Genomic DNA, 24,733 nt, shown 5'->3' with positions numbered 1-24,733 from the left:
TGCCCTGTCATTCTAAAGTGTGTTTGCTGTCACAGGACAGGTCTTAGCCAGAATTTTATCTCTGCAAGAACAGATAGTTAAATTTTATGAGAGTGGAATCAGCAATATGAAAAAAAAATTTTTTTTTGAGGCAGAGTCTCATTCTGTTGCCTGGGCTAGAGTGCCGTGGCATCAGCCTAGCTCACAGCAACCTCAAACTCCTGGGCTCCAGCAATCCTTCTGCCTCAGCCTCCCAAGTAGCTGGGACTACAGGCATGTGCCACCATGCCCGGCTAATTATATATATATATATATATATATATATATATATATATATATATATAATTTTATTTTATTTTTTTTAATTGTCTAGCCAATGTCTTTCTATTTTTTTTAGTAGAGATGGGGTCTTCCTCTTGCTCAGGCTGGTCTCAAACTCCTGACCGTGAGTGATCCTCCCACTTCTGCCTCCCAGAGTGCTAGGATTACAGGCGTGAGCCACAGCGTCCGGACAGCAATATGAATTATTGAAAGAAGATTTCTATAGGAATGCAACATTTCTGTGTGATATCATGTCAAATCAAAGCGACTTGAATATTTCTTTGCAAGGTAAAACTAAATCTATATATGATACGTGGCAAAAAAAAAAAATTCAAGTGTATCAAAAACACCTGTGTAATGTGGCAGACAAACTAATGCTTATGTGTCTGGGGTTAATGGAAGTATAAAATTCCAAAGAGGGACTGGAGAAGAGCCACTTCATTTTGCACAGGTCAATCTTCATCTGAAGTGGTGAGTTCGTCTCTGCTGCCACATTTTCAGGTTGACAAACACACTCAATGACAACGGGACAAGACATCCAGAATTGGGCAGTCCTGCCACGAAAGAAATCACTAAAGGAGGTGAAGATAATTAGCCTAGAGATTGCAGACACCCACGAGACAGAACAGCTGTCTTCAAACACTTGACAAACTATCATTTGGGAATCAAATTTAGATAAGTCTTTGACATTCCTTAGCTACAATAAACTTACACTTTCTTTTCACCAGATGCCAGGGTGTTTTGTAAGAACACTTATAGAAACCATTTGAGCTGCATTAAAGCCTCTGATTTTAAAAACAACTGAAGCAGAATAAACTTGGACCGTCAAAATGTTCTCCCAACTGGATCCTAATGGTTATTTCATTTGGTTCCAAACTGAGCCATTCTCTTTGGAAAGGCTGCACCTTGTCACTACCACCTTCAACCACCTCTCCCTGCAACTGTCTCCAAAGGCATTACAGTAGCTCTGTGACTTGTACCTAGGAGTCAGCCTTTGAGAGGGGACCAAGAAGAAGTTTTAGTAAACTGGGTGTGGTGGCTCATGCCTTTAATCCCAGCACTTTGGGAGGCTGAGGAGGAAGAGGAGGATTGCTTGACCTTGGAGTTTGAGACCAGCCTGGACAATATAGCAAGACCCCATCTCTAAAAAAAAATTTTAAAAATTAGCCAGATGGGTAGCACATACTATATAGCCCCAGCCACTTGGGAGGCTGAGTCAGGAAGATCCCTTGAGTCCAGGAGTTTGAGGCTGCAGTGAGCTGTGATTGTGCTTCTGCACTCCAGCCTGGGCAATAGAGCTAGACCCTGTCTCTTAAAAATAAAATAAAATAAACATTTGCCTTGACAGACAAGGAGGAGGGTACAGCACCTTTCTTATTTTTCCATTTGATCTATGGATGGAGAGATTTATGGATTGGATAGATTTATGCTGCAAGGTTAATATTGCTACCTCGTAATATTAATATATACAGCAAAAAAGGTTAGACAAAAATTTAAAAAGAAGGAAATTATTTGACACTTCCCTCTAACAAAAGGCTATTAAAAGTATGATAATAAAACCCAACAAAAAAAAATCTTGCAGATACTGATTGTCATATCCTAATTATAATGGAGGCCTCAATTGAACAATCTCACATTATGTGCCTCTTCACTCTGCTGTCGAATTGCTCTATTTATGACCCAGCAGAGAGCATGAGACAAATGTACCACTTTGGCCAAAAAATGTCAAAGGAAATGCTGAACACCATCATGAACCAGAAACAAAACGGAGAATATTATTCTTTCTTCAAACTATAGTCTTGCTACACCTGGAATGGCGAGCACGTGTAATCTGGAAAGACATAACACAAGGAAAGAAGGCTCAGAAGAAACGATGGGGCCAAGAAGGGAGTTTGCACACATAGGCCATGCCAGGCACTGTGCCAGGGGAATTTATATACATTATTTCATAGCAGCCTCACAGCAACCCTATTGCAGGGAGGTAGTGCTACCATTGTTCTCATTTTAAAGATGAGGAATGGGGGCTCTGAGAGGTGGAGTCACTTGCCCAACTAGAAAGAAACAGAGATGGGATTCAAATCCACATCTGTCTTGAGTCCAAAGTCCATGCTCTTAACTGCCACGTTCTCTGTAATGATCACTGAACACTCAACATCAGCACTTCGTCCATTCTCCCCGGTCTGTATCTGGAGAATCGGAGGTTCAGAAAGCTGAGGGACTTACTCGCCCAGAGCTGGCTCATCGTAGACCTGAGCCTTGAACCTTGCAAGACCTCCTGATTTCCAGGCCCGGATATTTCTGCTGTGCCATTCAGTCTGAAATCTAAAAGCTGAGAGAGGATATTACTAAATTCTAGAAAATCACAAAGGATATGGAATGAAAAAATTCTTCCAAAACCCAAGGCTACTAAAATAGCAGGACTAGGAGCCATTCTGGGAGCTTGAGAGAGACACATTTACAATGAGAGGGAGAGAAGTGCTAGGGTGCACACGTGGTCATGAACTTGTGGGACTCACGACCCCTAAGCAGCTTCAGAGACTGAGAATAGGGGTTCAAACACAGGGTTGGATTTTGGTTTTGTTTATTTATTTAAGAAACTATGTGCCAAGCAGTGTGCTAGGTGGTTGTTAAGGCCTGAATTGTGTCCCTCAAATATTCAGATGTTGAAGCTCTAGTGCCCAGTATCCTCTGACCGTGACTGCATTTGGAGACAGGGCGCTTGCAGGGATGGTTAAGTTAACTGTGGCCATCAGGGTGGATCTGATCACTCTGACTGGTGTCCTTAAGAGAAGAGATTGGGGCGCACGAAGCGACAGCAGGGGTGTGCTGGGAAAAGATCATGTGAGCACACAGCGAGGCGGCGACAATCTGCATGCCAAGGAGAGAGACCTCAGAGGAAGCCAGCCCTGCCAACACCTTGAGCTTGGTCTTCTACCCTCCAGAACTGTGAGAAATGAATTCCTGTTCTTTAAGCCACCCCGTCTGTGGCAGCCCTTGCAACTGAATACAGCGTTTTATAACTAAAAGCTTGTTAATCCTTATGACAACCTTTGGATGTAGGAACCGTTATATCCCCATATTACAAATGAAGAACCTGAGGTTTAAAGAGGTTAATGACTTCATCAGGGTAACTCACGTAGAAGCGGCAAAGCTGGGATAATCATGAGTGATGGAAACCTAATGGATTATCAAGAAAGTCTGGGTCCCATCTCCAACCTTAGTGGGTAGACTTCAAGACAGACAAATGCATCTCATACGCCACCGTCCCTGGTGCTTCTGGAACAGGCTGATGAGGCCACACGCTGGTGTGGATGTGTCGGGCTCAGGATACAATCGAGGAAGCCACCTGGAATAGCAGACGCATAAAGGCCAGAGCCCTGGATTGGTCACCAGAGGAGCTGGGGTCAAGTCCAGTCCCTGAGGGTCTTCTAATAACCTTGTAGTCTTGAGTAACTTCATTTTTTTTTTCTTTTCTTTTCCTTTTTTTTGAGACAGAGTCTCTCTCTCTTGCCTGGGCTAGAGTGATGTGGTGTCAGCCTAGCTCGCAACAACCTCAAACTCCTGGGCTCAAGCGATCCTCCTGCCTCAGCCTCCCGAGTAGCTGGGACTACAGGCGCTGGGACTACATGTGCCACCATGCCCGGCTAATTTTTTCTATTTTTAGTTGTTTGGCTAATTTCTTTCTACTTATAGTAGAGACGGGGTCTCACTCTTGCTCAGGCTGGTCTTGAACTCCTGAGCTCAAGCAATCCTCCCTCCTTGGCCTCCCAGAGTGCTAGGATTATAGGCGAGAACCACCACACCCAGCCTAAGCAATTTAATTTCTAAATCTATTTTTTAACCTGTGAATAGAGAATAATCTGTCTACTACTTTTTATTGTTGCTTTAATTACATTAGCATTTCATAGCATTCATTATGCTGCATCAGAGCTATCTTTCATATCATAACATTTAGCACAGTTTCCTTGTACATAATTGGCTCTCAAAAAAATGTTCATTATCTGCTGAAAAACTGTTAAACAAAAAAAAAAAAAAAAAAAATGTTCAAGTGGGAAGCCAAGGTGGGAAGGTGGCTTGAAGCCAGGAGTTTGAAATCAGCCTGGGCAACATAGCAAGACCCTGTCTCTACAAAAAATTAAAAATTAGCCAGGTGTGTGTCTGTCACCCTAGCTAATACAGAGGCTAAGGTGGGAGGATCGCTGGAGTCCAGGACTTCAAGGTGACAGTGAGCCGTGATGGGACTGCTGCACTCCAGCCTGGGCAACCACAGAGTGAGAACCCGTTCAAGGAGTGCAATGGAAGTTCCTAGCAAACTGTGCAAACGTGAGCCGCTTTGATTAACACAGGGAAAGATCACTCTCTGCTGCATTTCCTGTCCTCCAGCCCTGGTCCCTAAAGGTTGCAGAGTGATGAGTCGAGCAGAGCCATATGATGGGAAATGTCACCACTGCCCAAGGACCCAGGTGGCCTCAAGGGAGATTATGGAGCAGAGGCGCATGGGCTCCTCCTGAGGAAGAGGACTCAGGCCCTAACCTGACAGCTTGCATTCCTCATCTTCTCCTGTGTCTGAGTGACAGTTGTCCTCACGTCACCCTCGTCTGTAATCTACTGCCTCTGCCCGGGAGTCCTTAATAGCAGCCAATCTGAGAAAGGCACAGGAGTTGCTCTGTGAACTGCAGCAGAAGCCTTTGTTGGTATCTTTTGCTGGGGGCAGCCCCAAATCCTTCCTTCAAGAGCCATCATGGGGCCCCAGAACTGTAGAGTCTACCTTGGCTTCCTGGCCCACCAGTCTGTCATGGGAGGAGAGATGTCACACGCAAAATAAACCCTCAACAAACACTTTCTCACTGGTTCAGAGGGTAGGGGGTGAACCTCTAGCAGTCTGGCCATTCTGCAGTGAGCAGAGTTCGACTATTTGTTTATTCATCAGTTCACGTGTGCATCGGATGCGTGCTGGGCGCCCTCTGTGTGCCAGCACTGTCCAGGGGCTGGGGTACAGCAAAGCACAGAGCAGACGAAAGTCCCTGCCCACACGGAGCAGAAGTCACCGTGGAGAGAAGGAAGTATACAAAATAAATAGGTGGAAGAGGTAACTTTTTAGGGGTGACAGGGCTATGAAGAAAAATAAACCGAGAAAGGAAGACAGGGAATGCTGGGGTGAAGACATAGAGACAAAACAGATGAGCAAGAAGGAGGTCCTGAGCTGGGAGCGTGCCTGGCATATTCTAGAAACAGAAGAGGCTGGCGAGGGGGAAGCAGAGTGAACAGTGGGAGACGTCGGAGAGCCAGCAGGAGACCAGGCGTGGGGAAGCTCGCAGGCTTCTCCTCTGAGTGAGATGGGACTTGGGGGCCTTGAGCAGAGGAGGAGCCCGACCTAAATCCTTGCTTTACAGGCTCTCTCTGCCTGCCGTGTCCAGAGTCGACCGGGTGGGAAAGGTGGCAGCAGACCAGTGGGGAAGCCGTGGTCATAATCCAGGTAGGAGCTGAGGATGGCTCAGAACAAAGGTAGTCGAGGCTGGGAGAAATGAGTGGGTTCTGGGATGCATTTTGAAGGTAGAGGCAGCAGGCTTCACCAACCGTGTGCTGCGGGATGAGAGAGTACAGGAAGAGTCAAGGAGGAACGAAGTGTGCATTAACTGAGATGGGGAGGACCATGGAAGATCAAGCTGGGAGGGTGGAAGGCGGCAGATGCTCATTTTGGGGATGCTTAGCTGGACCTGACTGTAGATATCGGGTGACGATGGTAAGCCTGTGGACGAACGTATAAGGCTGGAATTCAGGGAGAGATCTGGGCCAGGGACATAAACTGGGAATGGTCAGTATTTAGGTGGACCCGATTCAGACTAGATGAAAACATTGAGAGTGAGTGCAGATGAAAGGGAGACAGAGCTCCGGATCGGGCCAACAGCAGACATCAGAGACGAGAAGGAGCTAGCCAAGAGAACCCGCAGGAGGAAGGCAGGAGGAAACCCAGAGAGCATGGGTCCATCCTTGCTAGCTCTCACTTTGCCTTTTGCTGTCACTCCGCCTGTCAGCTTCACGTCTCTCAGCTTCACTCTTAGGTAAATAAAGATGTTTTCTATCACAGTGCATGAGCCAAAACAGATATTTACTGGGTAAACACTAACCTTTTAATTGGAAGATTCTTTTAAAGAGGCGCACCGATCTCTGTTGGGTTCACTGGTTACAATGTGCGGATGTGCCCGAACATCAAGTCACCCCGCCCCGGGGGCTCTGTGGCCCGCCTGCCAAGTGGCGTTGAAGATGTGCTCATAACTGTTGTTGTTATTGTTCAGGGGGGCCTCGGCCCTCACCACACCGCTCCCTCCTCCCCTCTCCCCCTCCCCGCCCCCTGATCCAGAGGGCAATGAATGCTGCCATCATTTCGCTTTGGTCCAGCTGCCAGGCTGGGGAACAGATGTTGTATTGTTCACAGGAAGGAGGAAACAAACAGCTTCACTCTCCTGCCTTCTCCCGCCCTCCTCCCCACCCCCACCCGCGCCCCGGTGGGAACGGGCAAACAATGTCAAGGAGCGGGTGGCGCTCCAGTGAGTAATGCTCTTCGCCCGGACCGGAGGCGCACAGAGCGTCCCCGGGACCCTGTTTACAGAGGACACGGGGCTGTCAGCTGAGAGGCTCGCTCGTGGCTGGTGACGTGAAGATGTCCTCACTGAGCAGAGCATTGAATGAAAGAAGACAATGGTCCTCTTCTGCGTGTGGCCCGGTACCAAGACTACCTGCATTTCAAGGGCAAAAGCTACAACCGAATGACAGCCCCAGGGCAGAGGGAAAACGTGTCTTGACTAGAGTCTATCTCTGTACGGTTGATTATTTATCTCCCCTTTGGAGGTTTTGCCGGGGGATTCATTTCTTCTCTGGAGACCACAGGGTTCGAGCCCCCACGTTTCCTTACATTTCTCACACACACTCTCCCCAGCTGGGGAAGGGGTGCAGGTGGGGGTTGCTCGGGGTGCGGAAAGCACGAGAACCTAGAGTGAAGCCACATGTGAAACGTCGGAGCAGAGCTGGGGGGCAGAGGCAGGAGAGGCCGGGCGTGCAGGGCCTTGTCGGCGAGGCTGCGTGGTTGGAGCGCCCGTGAGGTTACCAGGTGGCAATGGGAAGACTTTAGGAAGGAGAGGCACACGGGAAGCAGATTCCAGCTCTGAGCTGGACGGATGGGGAGAGCTAGTCAGGAGGCTGCTATGGCGATCCAGGTCACAGACGCAGCAGAAGCCCTAGGGTGGCATTAGAGATGGTTCAGTTGTTGCCAATGAGGCAAAATCAACAGGGCTTAGGAGCCAATTGGGCGTAGAGAAGGGGTGGCCGGGGGTGACCGGGCTGTAGGAAGAATGTCGGTGGCTCCAATGCCTGAAGAGGTTATGCCCGCCCACCTTCTTATACGCATTATCCAGAATAAAAGTAACCATAAAATAAGTCCAATAAGTTTCTGGTTTTTCTAGGATGGCCGCTTTGATGTTTTTGTTGTTTTGTTTTTTAAGCACTACACTCTTTCAAAATAATTTTTTTGCACCCTGGTTTTGTTTTCTTGGTGTTCCAAATAGGAGCGTTTCTGTGCTTACTGGGTAATCCAGCACCAGGAGGGGCTGCAGAATTCGTGCCGAGGCACTAGGTGGACGGCGGCTCTGCTCCCGGGGCAGGGATGCAGGAAGCGGGGCGGGCAGGCGGAGGGGAAGGATGAGCTCAGCCCGGGCGTGCGGCGTGCCAAGTGTCAGTGGAGACAGACACTGGCGGAAGGCAGCTGATGAGATGAGTCTGCAGCGGAGACGGCGGAACTGGGCATCGTCCGCACCCATGTGGGGCAGAGTCATGGGAGGGGAGGTCACCCAGGGTGAGCGTGTGCAGGGAGAGGGAGACAGTCTGAAACGATACCGACTTAAGGAAGAGGGAGCCAGTTTATACCATTGGTGTTAGCGCCAGAAGAGTGGAGGTTGAGGGAAACTTCCATTTAAAGACGGTAAAGAAGGCCGGGTGTGGTGGCTCATGCCTGTAATCATAGCACTCTGGGAGGCCCAGATGGGAGGATCACTCAAGGTCAGGAGTTCGAGACCAGCCTGAGCAAGAGTGAGACCCGTCTCTACTAAAAATAGAAAGAAATTATCTGGACAACTAAAAATATATAGAGAAAAAAAAAAAAATAGCCAGGCATAGTGGCGCATGCCTGTAGTTTCAGGTGCTCAGGAGGCTGAGGCAGGAGGATCGTTTGAGCCCAGGAATTTGAGGTTGCTGTGAGCTAGGCTGACACCACAGCACTCTAGCCTGAGTGACAAAGTGAGATTCTGTATCAAAAAATAATAATAATAATAAAAATTTTTAAATAAAGAGGGTAAAGAACATATTAATAGCTCATTCACATCTACCAGGAAAATGCATCAAGCCCTACCAGGTTGGGAGCAGAGTGGGTGTCTTTAATATATAAGTAAGTTTTAGGGGAAGATTTCTCTTTATACTACCTACAGACTACAGAGGGTCTACTGAGGCAATAGTTTTTCTTGGCTTGGATATGGTGTTCTGGAAAGGCGAGCAAGCATTTATCAGGCACCTACTATATACGCTAGTTAATGTATTGGCTGCCGTGTGGAATCCAAAAACAATAAGCTCAGCCGGGCGCGGTGGCTCATGCCTGTAATCGTAGCACTCTGAGAGGCCGAGACGGGAGGATTGCTCAAGGTCAGGAGTCCGAGACCAGCCTGAGCAAGAGTGAGACCCTGTCTCCACTAAAAATAGAAAGAAATTAGCCAGACAACTAAATATATATGGAAAAAATTAGCCGGGCATGGTGGCGCATGCCTGTAGTCCCAGCTACCCGGGAGGCTGAGGCAGGAGGATTGCTTGAGCCCAGGAGTTTGAGGTTGCTGTGAGCTAGGCTGACGCCACAGCACTCTACCCTGGGCAACAGAGTGAGACTCTGTCTCAAAACAAAAACAAAAACAAAAAAAACAATAAGGTCAAACCTACCATGTGAAACATCCATTGAGTTTGTTCCATGGCGTTTCTATAAAATTAAAACACCATTTTAAAAAGTCATAAAAATCTGGATATCTGGCTTCTCCTGAAAAACCGGAAGATCTGCATCCTTTGGCCTGGATTCCTGGCGGAGTGCAGGACAACTGTCCCTCACTGGGAGGGCCCTTTCTCCAGTCCACACCAGTCCCCAGCGCGGGGACTCACGGAGCAGACTTCATTTCCATTATCTGCCCGGCCCTTGGTAGGCGTCTGTGCTTGTGACCACACGTGAGGGCAATCTAGGTCATGAAGTGCTACATGCTAACATGAGCGATGCCAATAGCTGTACTGAAGGTATGCAGAGAAAGGAGAGATCAGTAGAATTAAATAGTTGAGCAAAGCTTGGTAGACTTGGTGTGACAAGTAGGTAGAATAAGGATAGGTGGTTAGATGAATAAATGGATGGATGGATGGATGGATGGAAGAAAAAGAGGCAAGCATCCCTTTGGGTTCAGGAATGGGCTACATACATTTATATGACAGGTCATGGCTATTAAGGGAGCACAGATCTGGCACTTTTCATTTAAAATCCAAAAATTCCTTGTTTTCAGAGCAATTTAAAACATCTCGACTTATTCGAAGGCGATGTCACCTATAATTTCTCTATTACCACAGAGTGCCCCGTTGCAGACACCTTCCTCACCAACAGCGACAATCATGTAGTGATAGTGCAAGAAGCTGCTCTCTTGAAAGTCAAACACAAGGAGCATATAACATTAAGACTTTATATTTATATAATAGTTCCACTCTTTTTGGGGGCACAATCACATTGATTCCAATTCCGTGGATAGTCATAATATCCAAATAATCTTTCTTTTCATTTTTTCTAGGTGGCTGTTTATTTTTTCTAGGTGACTCATTTCCAAAGATAATACTCTTCAGGCTCGATGAGCTCAGGTTTCACACTGTAAGTTTACAGCCTCTGATATTAGTCTCTCCCCACTAGGTAATGAGCTTTTTTATGTTTTCTTTTTTTTGACAGGGTCTTCCTCTGTCAGGAAAGCTGGAGTGCAGTGGCACGATCACAGCTCACAGCAACTTCAAATTCATGGGCTCAAGTGATCCTCCTGCCTCAGCCTCCCGAGTAGCTGGGACTACAGGCATACGCCACCATGCCCGGCTAATTTTTTCCATGTATATTTAGTTGTCTGGCCAATTTCTTTCTATTTTTAGTGGAGACGGGGGTCTCACTCTTGCTCAGCTGATCTCGAACTCCTGACCTGGAGCGATCCTCCCGTCTCAGCCTCCAGGAGTGCTAGGATTACAGGCGTGAGCCACCACGCCCCACTTTGAGTTTATTGTGTTTGAATTCCACATGGCAGCTCATGCATTCAATTCCAACCTCATATCCAGTCCAAGGTTCTAGGCTTTGGACAGCATCTGAAATGACCTCAAGGGGGTAATCACTTATTTAATCCATTTGATGATTTCTAAAGTGAAAGAGTGGGAGCCAAAGCTGCCCTAAAAGACAGAGGGAAAAGTGTGAACGGTTTACCGTACTGGTTCCTTGACCCCATCTCAAAGGCCCGGCCTTTACACCACATTTCCTGTCTTCTGAACACGACCAGGTGTGTGTGTGAAAAAGTCCACTTGCTGCCTGAGGACACTAAAATGTAGCCCCTCAACCTTACTCTTACATAAAAACAGACAACCAGGAACCATCATATACTTAAGGAAACGCTCCAACACAAAAGAGGGAGATAATAACAAACAGTAATGAAACGATCTGGAGGATGCAGAAGCAACTCAGAAAGCAGAAAACTACCACAAATACAGACAATAAGCATCTTCAGAGAAATAGCAGAAGAGATTATATCTATAAAACAAAAATAAGATGCAAAAAGACAACAAAAGCAATAATGACAATAAGAAAAAGTACACGATAATTAAAGGCAAACTTGATGGAAGATATAAAAAATAAATTTGAAGGAATCTCACAAAAGGTAGAAAAATATGCAAAGTAATGGACCAAAGAATTTTTCTTTGAGACAGAGTCTCACTCTGCTGCCCAGGCTAGAGTATCATGGTGTCAGCCTAGCTCACAGCAACCTCAAACTCCTGGGCTCAAGCAATCCTTCTGCCTCAGCCCCCCGAGTAGCTGGGACTACAGGCATGTGCCACCATGCACAGCTAATTTTTTCTAGATATTTTTTAGTTGTCCAGCTAATTTTCTTTCTATTTTTAGTAGAGACGGGATCTCGCTCTTTTTCAGGCTGGTCTCGAACTCCTGAGCTCAAACAATCCACCTGCCTCGGCCTCCCAGAGTGCTAGGATTACAGGCATGCGCCACCGCGCCCGGCCTCAAAAAGCTTGTTAAAAAGTTAGAAAATCAATCCAGGTAGTTATTTTCCTGACATGATACTTCCTGAAAGAAAGAAAACAGAAAACTCACAGAGAAGAAATTATCAAGGAAATAATACAGGAATTTGAAGAACACAAAGTTCCACACTGAAAAGGCCTATCCAATGCATAACACAATGAATTTTTTAAAAGACTCACACTATGGTGCATCAGCATTCAATTTTAACATCCTAGGGAAAAACAAAAATGAAAACAGAAACAAAAACTTCCAGGGAGGAAAACATGGGTAATAAGAATAGCAATAGATTTCTCAACATCAGCACTAGAAGCTAGTAGACAAACAAAAATTCTCTTTGAAAGAAAATATTTTCAACTATTTGTCCCAATTAAATGTGAACACAGACTACAGACATTTCTATACAAGCCACACTTGAAAGGGTTTACTTCCTATGTACCATTACCAGGGATTTCAAGAGAATGTGACCCAATAAAATGAGGGTGCAAACCAAAAAAGAGGAAGGCGTGGCATGCAAGAAATAGGAAACTCAATATATGAGAAGGAAGAAGGAAATTCCTGGGCTGGCGGTAAAGAGAAGTTCCACATGGACAGCCTTGCAGGAGGGCTGGGGGACCAGCCCAAAGTGGAGCAAGAGGACAGAACATGCTGCAGGAAACAAGAAATGAAGTTGTGCACATAGACAGCTTCAAAATTAATGTAAAAATGTCTTCATGCTTCACAGACACTTGGCTTGACCATGTGGAAATGGACATAGAGAGGACATTGAATAGAGTATTCAGCCACAGATTCAGGGAAGATTAAAAAGATGGGGAAAAAAAAATCAGGCAACCATTAATTACCAAAAAAATCAAAAAAGTGAAATCATAGTCCACTACTTGGCTTAGCATGAACAATCTTTCAACAATCATAATAATCTAAACACTGAGTATTATTTTAACTCTCTGCTGGAGGAAATGGAAGCAGATGAGAAGAAAAAGGGGGCAATAGAGATCGGAAACCTCAATTACAATAAAATTTTAAAATAACATCAAATGAGCTGGGTGCGGAGGCACACGCCTGTAGTCCCAGCTACTTGGGTGGGAGGCCGAGGGAGGAGGATCCCTTGAGCCCAGGAGTTCAAGGCTGTAGTGAGCCAGGATTGCACCTGTGAATAGCCACTGTACTACAGCCTGGGCGACAGAGTGAGACCCAGTCTCTAAATAATAATAATGTCAAATGAGTAATCAAGCAACCCAGGAGGAGCATATTATTTAAAAATGCAGACGTATGTATCTTGAGAAAAAGCTGAAAGATTTGAACACAATTGCCTCTGGGAGCAAGATATGGAAGAGGTAGTCAGGAGGCTACAGTGTTAAGTGTTTTTAGCACATTTGACTTGCTGAAACTTAGGGCCTATGTCGCTTTGATTAATATTTAAGTGAATATACTATCAGAAATAACTGGTATACCCCCAAATGGTTTTAGAACGACTGTCCAGCTACCGAGGTGAACACTTGGAAGGGTGACAGCTCCCTTGGAGGTGTCCTCCTTGCAGCTGGCGTGCCTGTCAAGCAGTCCTCGAGCTGCAGTTACAACTTCCTTTTGCACAGTCATCTGTGCGGGGAAATTCTGTGTGTGAGGGCAACAGCTGCCCCTGCAAGTCTGAGTATCAGGAGAAAGGAAAGAGAACAAGCTAGACAGGCATCCGTGTGGATGAAGATAGTTTCACATTCATTTTGAAACCTGCTATGTGACCATCTACTCTGACAAAATTCAGAAGTTCAAACTTTGGATCGTGTTGAGACCAACAACCAGTTTTCAGCCTCCTTCTGAGAAATCTAGACAAAGTTATAGAAAAACAGAATGAAATGTTGTCAAGTTGTGCAGATTTATAGTGTCTCCTCCCAGCAAACACTATCAGCTAGTTAGTCTGAAAAAACTTCCTACCCAGAGTTGCTAGACTGCTTCACAAGGAAAAGTCAGTGTTGGACGGATCTTAGACCTCACCCAATGCAACCATCTCATGAAGCCCAGGGAAGCAGAGGGACTTGCCCAAAGCTACACAGCCTGTGAGCATCGGAACCAGATCTAGAATCCAGGACGAGACTCCATACGCCTACCTCACGTCTTGACTGTTAAAGAGACAGGTAGATAGAAATAGATGTGAGAACAAGGTCAGGATTGGAGCACAGTTGTAATTTTGAGGCTTGTGTTCCTTCCATCACTCCAAACTGCCTGGCAAAGCCACGAGAATAAATTAAATAAAATAAACCACAACACCCAACAGGCTAGAGGCTTGCTTCTACCTGAGCTGTCAACCTTTAGGGTTTAAGCAGTCCACGCACTTGGCAATGACTTACAGAGCACCCGCTGCGTCCTGAGGGACTTCAAGTAGAGGTGCTGGGTGGACTGGTGGGTGCTGGGGTCTAAGAAGAAACATCTGAGAGTCACCAACGGAGAGGCGGCGGTCGCGGTCATAGTGAGAGATGAGATTGCCGGGGAGAACGTGTACACCGAGAAGAGAAGATGCCCAAATCCTGAGGAACCCTGGCCATAGGACAGGAAGAGTATTGGAGGATACAAGGAACACCTGGAACTGACACCCGTCTCTGAATAATTGTCTCGTGTGCCTTGACCTGACAGCTGAGTTTCTCAGTGCTCCTTTTCCTTTAAATGTCGAACAAGCGTTGTAAGTATATGCACTGATATCTGACACTTGCAGTGACAAAAGGAGGGAGGCTTGAAGAGTGGACAAGGGCACATAAGGTTAATTCTGGAGAAGTTAGTGGGACTGTGTCAGGACCACCTGTAGAGAAATAGGCTCTACCCACTCTGCCCCCCTCGTAGCACTGCTGCCACTAGCATGGGCCCAGGGGAACCTGGGGAGGACAGGTGTTTCCTGAAAGGGTCATTAGAAGGCCACTCAGCCCTCCGTTTAGTGGGCTCAGTCCAGACCAGAACCTGTGCTGCTCAGAGCCATGCGGAATAAAGGTTGGCACTGAGGCCAAAGACCAAAAGACTGGGACAGGATCAGAAAGGTTATCATTATGTTAAAAGCAAAAAGGAAAAGGCCATGGCAGCCACCTTTTGCCTCATTAAGTGTATTTTTTCAGAGAAATGTCATTTTGGAAGAATTTCCAAGTGGGAAAGTGGCGAGTTGGCCCAGAGAGGGTGTTGGTCCATTGTTAGCTTTTCATCGGTCTGACATCCAGGAAAATTTATGAACAAGGAGCTCCCGATCTCATCCCCACGTCCGGATTACATTAGGCTCTCCCTGCCGGTTCTCCCTGGCTGAGATTTCATACCAGAGGGGAGTAGGGAGAGTTGGGATCCACAGCAATCCGGTAGAAAAAGCCCCGGCTTTGGAGCTAGGCAGCCTAAATTTGAACCCTGAATTTAATCATTTACCATCAGTGTGACCTTGTTTAAGTTACGTAAACTCCATGAGTTTCAGTTTCCTCATCTATAAATTGGAGATGATACTTTAAAGGATTGAATAACATAGTATTTACAAAATGGCACCAGTAGCTACTTAGCAAGTGCCCCTCACTTCCTCCCTCCTGCCACCGTAGTGCTGAGAGCCTCCCTTGAATGGGCAAGATAGCACTTCATCACGGCTTCCTCCAGCTCTCTGCAAAGTAGACAACTGTCCAGATTGGCAGTGATCTCGGCATTTTCTCCGTGATCCACTAGTAGGTGGGATTCCACCGCTATGCCTCAAGCCGTCGCACGCCGGGTGTTGCATGTGGCAATGGCCGGGAGTCAGCTGGCATCCTTTCACCTAGTGCTCTGAGAAAGCATGACATTTCTAGGAGTCCTCGGAGGTAGCGGAAGCTTGATGTGGTTCCTGATTTTCTGTTGTCTCTGGATCCCCAGTGGGCCTGAAGGACCTCAGTTTAAAGACCCCAACACCCCACCCCCACCCCCACAGCAATAGGCTAGGCAGCTCCTACTGGTCAGCATTAGAGAGATGTCCCTCTTTTGCTGTTGCAAATCGCTACTCCTAGATACTGCCTTTTCTGGTCTGTCTCCCTGGCATAAATAAGTGTTTCCTCATTTACCCTTTTTTCCCTGAAGTTCATGCCCTGAAGCACCGCAGGCAACCTGGATAAATTTAGCTCTTCTCAGGGACTTTTCCTGACTCCGTGCCATGACTGCTGAAGGCCTGGCTGGCTCCCCTCCCTTGGAGGTCTCGTCTGGTTCTGGTGACTGCTGGGCGACTTGCATAACTGGTCATTTGAGCCACTCAGGCCATGGTACATATTTTGACAATCAATCAATTTGTGCTCTTGGAAGCTGAAGTTCATTCCAACTTCTGACCCCTCTGACCTCCTCCCCTATGTTTTCCTTGCCTTAAGCAGCCCGTGGCTGGTGCTCATAGCTGTCACTGTTACTCCCCAGCAGGGCTGAGTAGGAAATAAGTGACTGGTGACTAATGAAGCCTTCTCCAATCTCTCCTCCAGGAGGGGGGCCTCTCGTCCCATTACCAGGATCCATCCAGCACAGTGAGGATGCTCACTTAATGTTTACTAATTTGAATTGTTATAACTGAACATAAAAGAGACTAGAGACAGACTCCCTTGGTAGACAATTAAATGAAAGAGAATTGCATGCAAAGGCCATTATGTGTTTAGACACGCTCATTTTCAAAGATCCAAAATAAGGCTCATGGATCATGCTCAGCCTTTTATCATTTTAGTTATTATTTTTCTCTCCTCAATAGAGGCTATAGATAAATCAACCAGTCAGCAAGCATTTATTGACCACCAGCTTTGTGCAAGTAGCTATGGGCATTTCAGAAGTGAATGACATGATTCCCAAAAACTCGTGGGGGAAAAAAGTTACAAAAAAAAAAAAAAAGTGAAGGACAAAGAGGAGATCGTGATGCAGGAAATGAGAGCTATTTTAGGGGATGTGGGCAATACATGAAAAGGATACAGGGTGACCTCTGCCCTCCTGGAGTTTGCAGACTGTCAGGGAGCCCAAACTGGCCCATGTCAAACAAGGAGACTAGAACGAGAGCCAACCAGTTAGGAACATTCTGGGGGGAGTTCATGGACAGAGCAAGTTTACATTGGACCTTGAAGCATGGAGAGGATTTGAACAGATACAGGGAAAAGGGAAGGACTTACAGGAGAAAAGAACAGCACGAACAAAGGCCGGCAGAGAAAATTAGCATAAGAGTGTGTGACTTGGGGGTTGTCTGTAAAGAGCTGGTCTTCCTCCGGTGGAAAATAAGTATGGAAGGGGGGAGAAAAACATAGGCTGAGGATGGGCAGCATCTGCAGGGTCTCGAGGGCCAGACATGAGTCAGTCAACCCCCCAGCCACACGGCCTCAGTAGCATGAGCAGGCAGGCCCCTGTCGGGAAGGTGAGATTTCGACCTTGTTCTTCGTAGGAACCACGATGAATGGCCTCGTTCCAGGCCCCATGGTCGCTCCCCAGCCCAGTTAGCTGCCCTTGCTTCTTGGAGAACCAGGTGAAATCAAAGTGATCGACTCCAGACTGGAGAGACCGGGGGTTTTCGTGCCCCCCCTCCCCCGGGGGGATCTCTAGCAGTGTCTGGGGCTGCAGACGCTGGTGTGAGGAGTCTACTTACTACTTGGTGGCGGTAGGGGCCACCGAAGGCTATGACTTCAAGAGGAGGAGAGAGAAAAGCCTGTATCCTGGATGGAAAGGGAAGACAGATACTCCTGGGTGACCATTTTCCTGGCATGTGGCTGGGACCGATGACTCAGGTGTCACTACTGCCACCCTGGCTGATGCACAGAGAAGGGAGTCAGGTCTAGTTTAAAGATCTGTTTGATCAATCGCGTGGAGAAACTGCCACTTTAAAACATCTATTTGCCAGGAAATTAAAGCTCCCTGCAAAACAAAAGGTTGGTGCGCTTTCCTCAGTAACTCTTTAAACCAAAGCAAACACGCAGGCAGGCCCTGTTTGCTCTGCTTTCTGCCCTTGGTCCTTGATTCCCAAGGTTCCCAGTTGATTTCCTCCTTGGGAGCAAGCTGAGAAAGAACAGCTGGTACTGTCAAAGGGCAGGGGTCTCTAGAGGGTGAGGGGTTATGAGCATGCAGCGGTTCTCTTGTTCACTGATAAGACTGGTTGGTTTGTTTCAGAAAAGTCAAGGAGCTTGATTAGGCAAAACCCGAAAGAAAGAATCTGGAAGACCTAAGACCTTTCAGCAGAAAAGTGTCTTTTCCACCTATATTTGAGGACTCCGTATTAATGGGTGGGAAATAACATCGAACGTGGTCTATAGAGATATGCTTCAACCCACCAAGCAACTCCAAGAGCATTAGCATCAGCATTGCAGAGGCTTCAAGCGTGGAGGCCGTGGCTTAGCAGTGGCTGAGACCTACCACCGGCTCTCAGAACAGTGCACTCCTGGCTTCTCCACGGACCCCCCAAGCCTTCTTTACCTCCCCGCTTCTAAGATCTGCTGCCACATTGAGTCCTATCAGCTTAGGAGATCTTTATGTGACTTGTCCTGTGGAATTTACAGTCTTGCTTCAGGCACAGTGTGACACATATATCCAACAGAGAAAAAAAAAATAGTACAAGGCAATATACTAAAGAGGAAGTGGCATTTAAAAAATGCAGCGTGTGGGTGGGGGGCAGATCAGCATGCGCCAGTGTGCACAAACAAGACGACATTGCCTATAATGGACATTGAAGTCCTGGGCCTGCCTTCCAGTGCTTTCCATACTCTGACGCCAATTACCTTCTCCACCTGACCTCCCAGAACTCTTCCTATACAATCAAACGAGGCGTCCCCCGAGCTCACTTTGCTCCATGGCTGGGTTTTTGCCACTGAACACGATTGTTCCTTTTGTCTCTGCTTCTCCAAATGCCAAACATATACCAGGTCTGGCTCCCATTTCTCGTGTTTTCTGAAACCTTTCCAGCCCACCCCAGCCCTTGGTGACCTCACTGCCCTCTGAGCTCACAGTGCTGTATGTCCACCAGTACGCCATGCCCAGCACTCACTGGACGCTGGTCTGTCCATTGACGGGGCACAGCCTGCGATGGTGCTGAGGGCAGGCCACCTTGGACTGTTACTTGCTCTTTGATCTCTTTGCATATACACCCCCCCAACTATGTTATTCTCTCGTTGAAAGCTTGCATCTTCCAATATCCTGTAGCATCTAGCACAGAGCCCAACCCATAAACAGTGGTCAATAACCGTGAAATAAATGACAATATAGGAAACCTCATGCTCAATGATGTTTCCTAACTTATTCTACCTGAATAGGTAACAGAAGGGGCTACATTTATTGAGGGTCTATCATGTGCCCTTATTCGGCACTTTCCAAACATGTCATTTAAATCTCATACCTGTCTGGAAGGTAAACATATTATCTTCAACTTATATATTATGAAAGTGAGAATCACAGAGGTTCCCCGGCTTGTTCGAAGCCAGCAGTGATGAGACGAGCGTGGAGAGGCAAACTGTGGCGCGCCTGATTGGAATGCCAGCGCTTGGTGCTGCCCGCACCGCCTCCCGCCTGAATGCCTGTCTGTCCACGGTCGTTCGGTTTCTTCCTGTGGGTCTCTCAGGTCCCCTTTCCATGACGTCACTTCATCACTCTCCCTCCCTTCCAACCACCTTCCAAGTGCTGCTTCTCCTGGAGCCCATTGCACATTTGCATATTTCTACGCAATTCCCTTGTAATTCCTGCAACCTAGAGAACTCCCTTCCATCTTTTGTACCTGTGCAAACTTGTGCTTGAGGGCCCAGCTGAAATGAATACCCCTCTATGAGGTTTTCTGTTAATAAAAGTAAATGTGCTCCCTTCTGAGTCGCCATCACCCTGCTGCTTGCTCTTCCACAGTTTAGCACTCGCTTCCTTCTGCTTCCCGTTCCCACCGGCCATCTGTGGCGCATGCCTGTAGTCCCAGCTACTCGGGAGGCTGAGGCAGGAGGATCACTTGACCCCAGGAGTTTGAGGTTGCTGTGAGCTACACTGATGCCATGGCAGTTTAGCCAGGGCAACAGAGTGAGGCTCTGTCTCGAAAAAAAAAATTGAATATGTTTCTTTGTTCACTCATTCATTCAACATGTTGTAAGTAGCAATCATATAATATATGAAAAATCTCTTTGAAAACTATAAAATCCAACCATTTGGAATTTTTTTCCGCAGAAAAATGCAAACTCAATGTAAATCTAGTAAACACTCTTGAAAATAAAACTCAAAATGTGCCTTTATAATAAAGGATGGGCCAACAGGTACATGAAAAAATGTTTGTCATTAGTCATCAGAGAGAGAAATGCAAATCAAAACTACAATAAGATATCATCTCACCCAAGTTACAATGGCTTTTATCAAAAAGACAGATAATAACAAATGCTGGCAAGGATGTGGAGAAAGGGGAACCCCTGTACACTGTTGGGAATGTAGGCCGGGCGCGGTGGCTCACGCCTGTAATCCTAACACTCTGGGAGGCCGAGGTGGGCAGATTGCTCAAGGTCAGAAGTTCGAAACCAGCCTGAGCAAGAGTGAGACCCCGTCTCTACTATAAATGGAAAGAAATTAACTGGCCAACTAAAAATATATACAAAAAGTTAACCGGGCATGATGGCATATGCCTGTAGTCCCAGCTACTCAGGAGGCTGAGACAGAAGAATCGCTTGAGCCCAGGAGTTTGAGGTTGCTGTGAGCTAGGCTCATGCCACGGCACTCCAGCCCAGGCAACAGAGTGAGACTCTGTCTCAAAAAAAAAAAAAAGCCAGGCGTGGTGGCTCACGCCTGTAATCCTAGCACTTTGGGAGGCCGAGGCGGGCGGATTGCTCAAGGTCAGGAGTTCGAAACCAGCCTGAGCGAGACCCCGTCTCTACCAAAAATAGAAATAAATTAATTGACCAACTAAAAATATATATACAAAAAAAATTAGCCGGGCATGGTGGCGCATGCCTGTAGTCCCAGCTACTTGGGAGGCTGAGGCAGTAGGATCGCTGAGCCCCGGAGATTGAGGTTGCTGTGAGCCAGGCTGACGCCATGGCACTCACTCTAGCCTGGGCAACAAAGTGAGACTCTGTCTCAAAAAAAAAAAAATTAAAAAATTAAATAAAAAGAAAAAAAAAAGAATGTAAATTAGTGCATCCATCATGAAGAATAGCATGGAGGTTCCTCAAAAAACTAAAAATAGAACTACCATATGACCCAGCAGTCCCACTGCTAGGTATATATCCAAAGGAGAGGAAATCAGTGTATCAAAAAGTTATCTGCACTCGCATGTTTATTGCAGCACTATTCACAATAGCCTAGATTTGGAATCAAACAAATTGTCCATCAGCAGATAAATGGATAAGGAAATTGTGGTACATATACACAATGGAATATTATTCAATCATAAAAAAGAATTAAATCCTACCATTTGCCACAACATGGATAAAACTGAAAAACATTATGTTAGTGAAATAAGCCAAGAACAAAAAGACAACTGTTGCATGTTCTCACTTGTAAGTGGGAGCTAAATATTGAAACACTTGATCTCATGAGACATAAGAGTAGAACGGTCATTACTAAAGGCTGGGAAGGGTGGCAGGGAGGGGGATAAAGTTGGGATGGTTAATGAGTGCGAAACTACAGTTAGGTAGTTACAATGAACAGTATTTGATAGCACAACAAAGTGACTACAGTCAACAGTAAGTTATGGTATGCTTTAAATTTCTAAAAGACATCCTGAGCAAAAGTGAGACCCTGTCTCTACTAAAAATAGAAAAATTAGGCAGGTGCAATGGTGCGCACCTGTGGTCCCAGCTACTTGGGAGGCTGAGGCAGGAGGATGGCTTGAACCCAGAAGTTTGAGGTTGCAGTGAGCTATGATGACACCATTGCACTCTTGCCTGGGTGACAGAGTGAGACTCTGTCTATAAGTAAATAAATAAATGGAATTGGAATGTTCCTAGCACAAAGAAGTGATATATGCCTGAGGTGATGGGTACTCCGATTACCCTGATTCGACTATTACACGTTATATGCCTGGATCAAAGCATCACATATACCCTATAAATAAATACAACTATTATGTACCCATAATAATTCAAAATAAAAAATAAATAAAAATAAAGGACAATACCATTACAATTATTATACATGACCTCAAACTAGTTTTTCATCTCGTTACTTTTATGATAAAATTATTAAGTTAATATATACTTAATATATACAATTAATTATACAATTATTAATATATACAATTAATATATACAATTAATTAATATATACAATTGTTAATATATACAATTAAGTTAATAATCATTAATAATATATATATGATTTTAGACAAGTCATTATATCTTAATACTAGAAGGAAGGTTAGAGGTCCCCTAACTCTACTGCTTGTATTTTCTGGGATTATATCAAATTTAAATATCCTAGACCATATAAATCATTGACATTTCACAGAAATTCTAATATTCCTGCAAATGATATCTACATGAGTCAGGTTGGTAAGCATCACAATGACTTAGTAAGCCAAATTCTTCAAACATACAAATATAAGCAAAATAATACTCTATCAACTTCTATCATCAGTGGATAATGAAAGTTACAACTCAAATATTTTATTAACTAACATGTTTTTCCTGAACAATTTTTACTGAAGTGCCCAAATCTTTGAATGACACAGTGAATTTTTAAAAATATGTACAATCATAAAGCTACCCTCTGGATCAGTATGTCCATTATCTACAACCCAGATGCCTCCCCCTGCCCCTGTCTAATCAACCTCTATCCGCAACCCCACTAAGGGTAACAGCATCTAATCTAAAACATAGATTAGTTTTTTCTGTGCTTGAACTTCATATAAATGCAATCAGACAATACTCTTTTTTGTCTGACTGTTTTTGCTCAACATTAAGTGGGTGAGATTCATATATGACTTTGCATGCAATAACAACTAGCTCTTTTTTATGACTGTATAGTATTCCATTGAATGTATCTTCCACATACATTTATCCATTCTACTATTAATGAACATGTGGATTGTTTCCAATTTGGGGCTATTATGAATGGAACTTCTATGAGCAATTTTGTGTTTTAGTGCATATATCTAAACTTTTCTGTTGGGTATAAGCCTATCTATGAAATTGTTCAGTTGTGGGGCGCGGTGACAACGCCATTACAAGATGGTGCCGATTTCCGGTGGCCCACCTGTAGTAAATAAGTTCAGCGCATGCGCAGAGTAAGTCCTGGCCTGTTATATAAGTATGCATATGAAGGATCTTAGCTTGGCCTATCAGTAATAACCCTCGCGCGCTTTTAACCTATCCCCATCACTTCCCCCCTTCCTTAGAGTATATAAGTGTGTGAGAGCTTGTGCTCAGGGTCTTCCGCATCATGTAAGTCTAAAGGGAACCCCATTAAAGCACTGTCAGAAGAACTCCAGTTGCCGCGTCTTCCTTGCTGGCGAGGCGGGCGCGACATTCAGTCATAGGGGAGCTTATGTTCAGCTTTAGTAGATATTACCAAAAAGGTTTTCAAAGTGATTGTACTAATCTACTGTGCCAATTTACCCACCCACCAGCCAAGTATGAGAGTTCCAGTTTCTCTACAAGCCTCTTCAACATTTGATATTGTAAGATTTTGTTGTATTTATTTATTTATTAGCTATTCTGGGGTAGGAGTATCTCCTTATAGTTTTTTAATGTATTTCTCTTTTTTTTTTTGAGACAGAGTCTCACTTTATTGCCCAGGCTAGAGTGAGTGCTATGGCGTTAGCCTAGCTCACAGCAACCTCAAACTCCCGGGCTTAAGCGATCCTCCTCCCTCAGCCTCCCAAGTAGCTGGGACTACAGGCATGCGCCACCATGCCTGGCTAATTTTTTCTATATATATTTGTTGACCAATTAATTTCTTTCTACTTATAGTAGAGACGGGGTCTTGCTCTTCCTCAGGCTGGTTTTGAACTCCTGACCTCGAGCAATCTGCCCCCCTCGGCCTCCCAGAGTGCTAGGATTACGGGCGTGAGCCACCGCACCCGGCGTATTTCTCTTTTAAATAATAGTATTGAGCATGTTCGGTACATTTATTAGCTATCTAGACATCCTCTTTTGTGACAAAGCTTCTAGAAGAAAACATAGACTATCATTGTTATAATACTTGGTGTAAGCAAAAACTTCTTTTTTCCTTTTTAGAGGCATGGCCTGGCTGTGTTGCCCAGGCTAGAGTGCAGGGGTTATTCACAAGCTCAATGATACAGTGTACTATGGCCTCAAACTCCTGCTCTCAAGCAACCTTCCTGCCTCAGCCTCCTGAGTTGCTGGAACTATAGACACATGCCCGGAAAAGACTTATTAAACAGAACACACACACACAAAACTCTCCATAAAGGAAAAAGTAATAATGGAGACTTCTATTACAACTTAAATATTCTGTTCATCAAAGGACACTATTAGAAGAATTAAAAAACAAGCCATTGAGTAAGAAAATATATTTGCAATCACAGCCAGAATTCTTAAAGAACTCTTACAAATCAATGAGAAAAAAAAAAAGACAACCCAGTGCAAAAGTGAGCAAAAGACTTGAATTAAACTTTCTTTGTTATGAAACATTACAAACACAAAAATATTTTTGACTACCCTTTTTTTTTTGTCTAAGTCTTTAATAAAGATGGTACATTTAATGCAATTTCATTGTTTTATCTCTTTGCATGACTTTCTACATAAATAAAATCACAAATCAGGATAAAAACAATTCTTTGGAGCCAGAGTTCGTCCTGTTGGAGGTTTGGGAAATATACCCACAGTAATGACTGCATCTAGTCTGGCTCCCCACCCACCTGACCCCTCATCTCATGAATGAACCCCCTATTCTCAGGACTTCCAAATGCTCCAGCAAAAACATGGAGAGGAATGATTGCCGCCTCTGCCTTCTGAGATCAAGTGGATACTCCTGTTCAGATAAAGCCTTCTCGCCCCCAGGCCCTGAGACAAAGTATAAGACCTCATCTTACTTCGTCTGTTCTGGGACTGTCTCAGAAAGTTGTTTTTTCCCCCCAAGCAAATTCCTCTTCCCCCACACCACCACATTCTTTGAAAATCAAAAAGCCCAGGAGTGGACAGAGGAGGCAATGAAAGCAGAAAGAGATCTCTGCATGCAGCAAGG

This window comes from Microcebus murinus, chromosome 23, assembly GCF_040939455.1.
Source record: "Microcebus murinus isolate Inina chromosome 23, M.murinus_Inina_mat1.0, whole genome shotgun sequence".
Classification (NCBI taxonomy): domain Eukaryota; kingdom Metazoa; phylum Chordata; class Mammalia; order Primates; family Cheirogaleidae; genus Microcebus; species Microcebus murinus.
Note: the sequence above shows the minus strand (reverse complement) of the source record.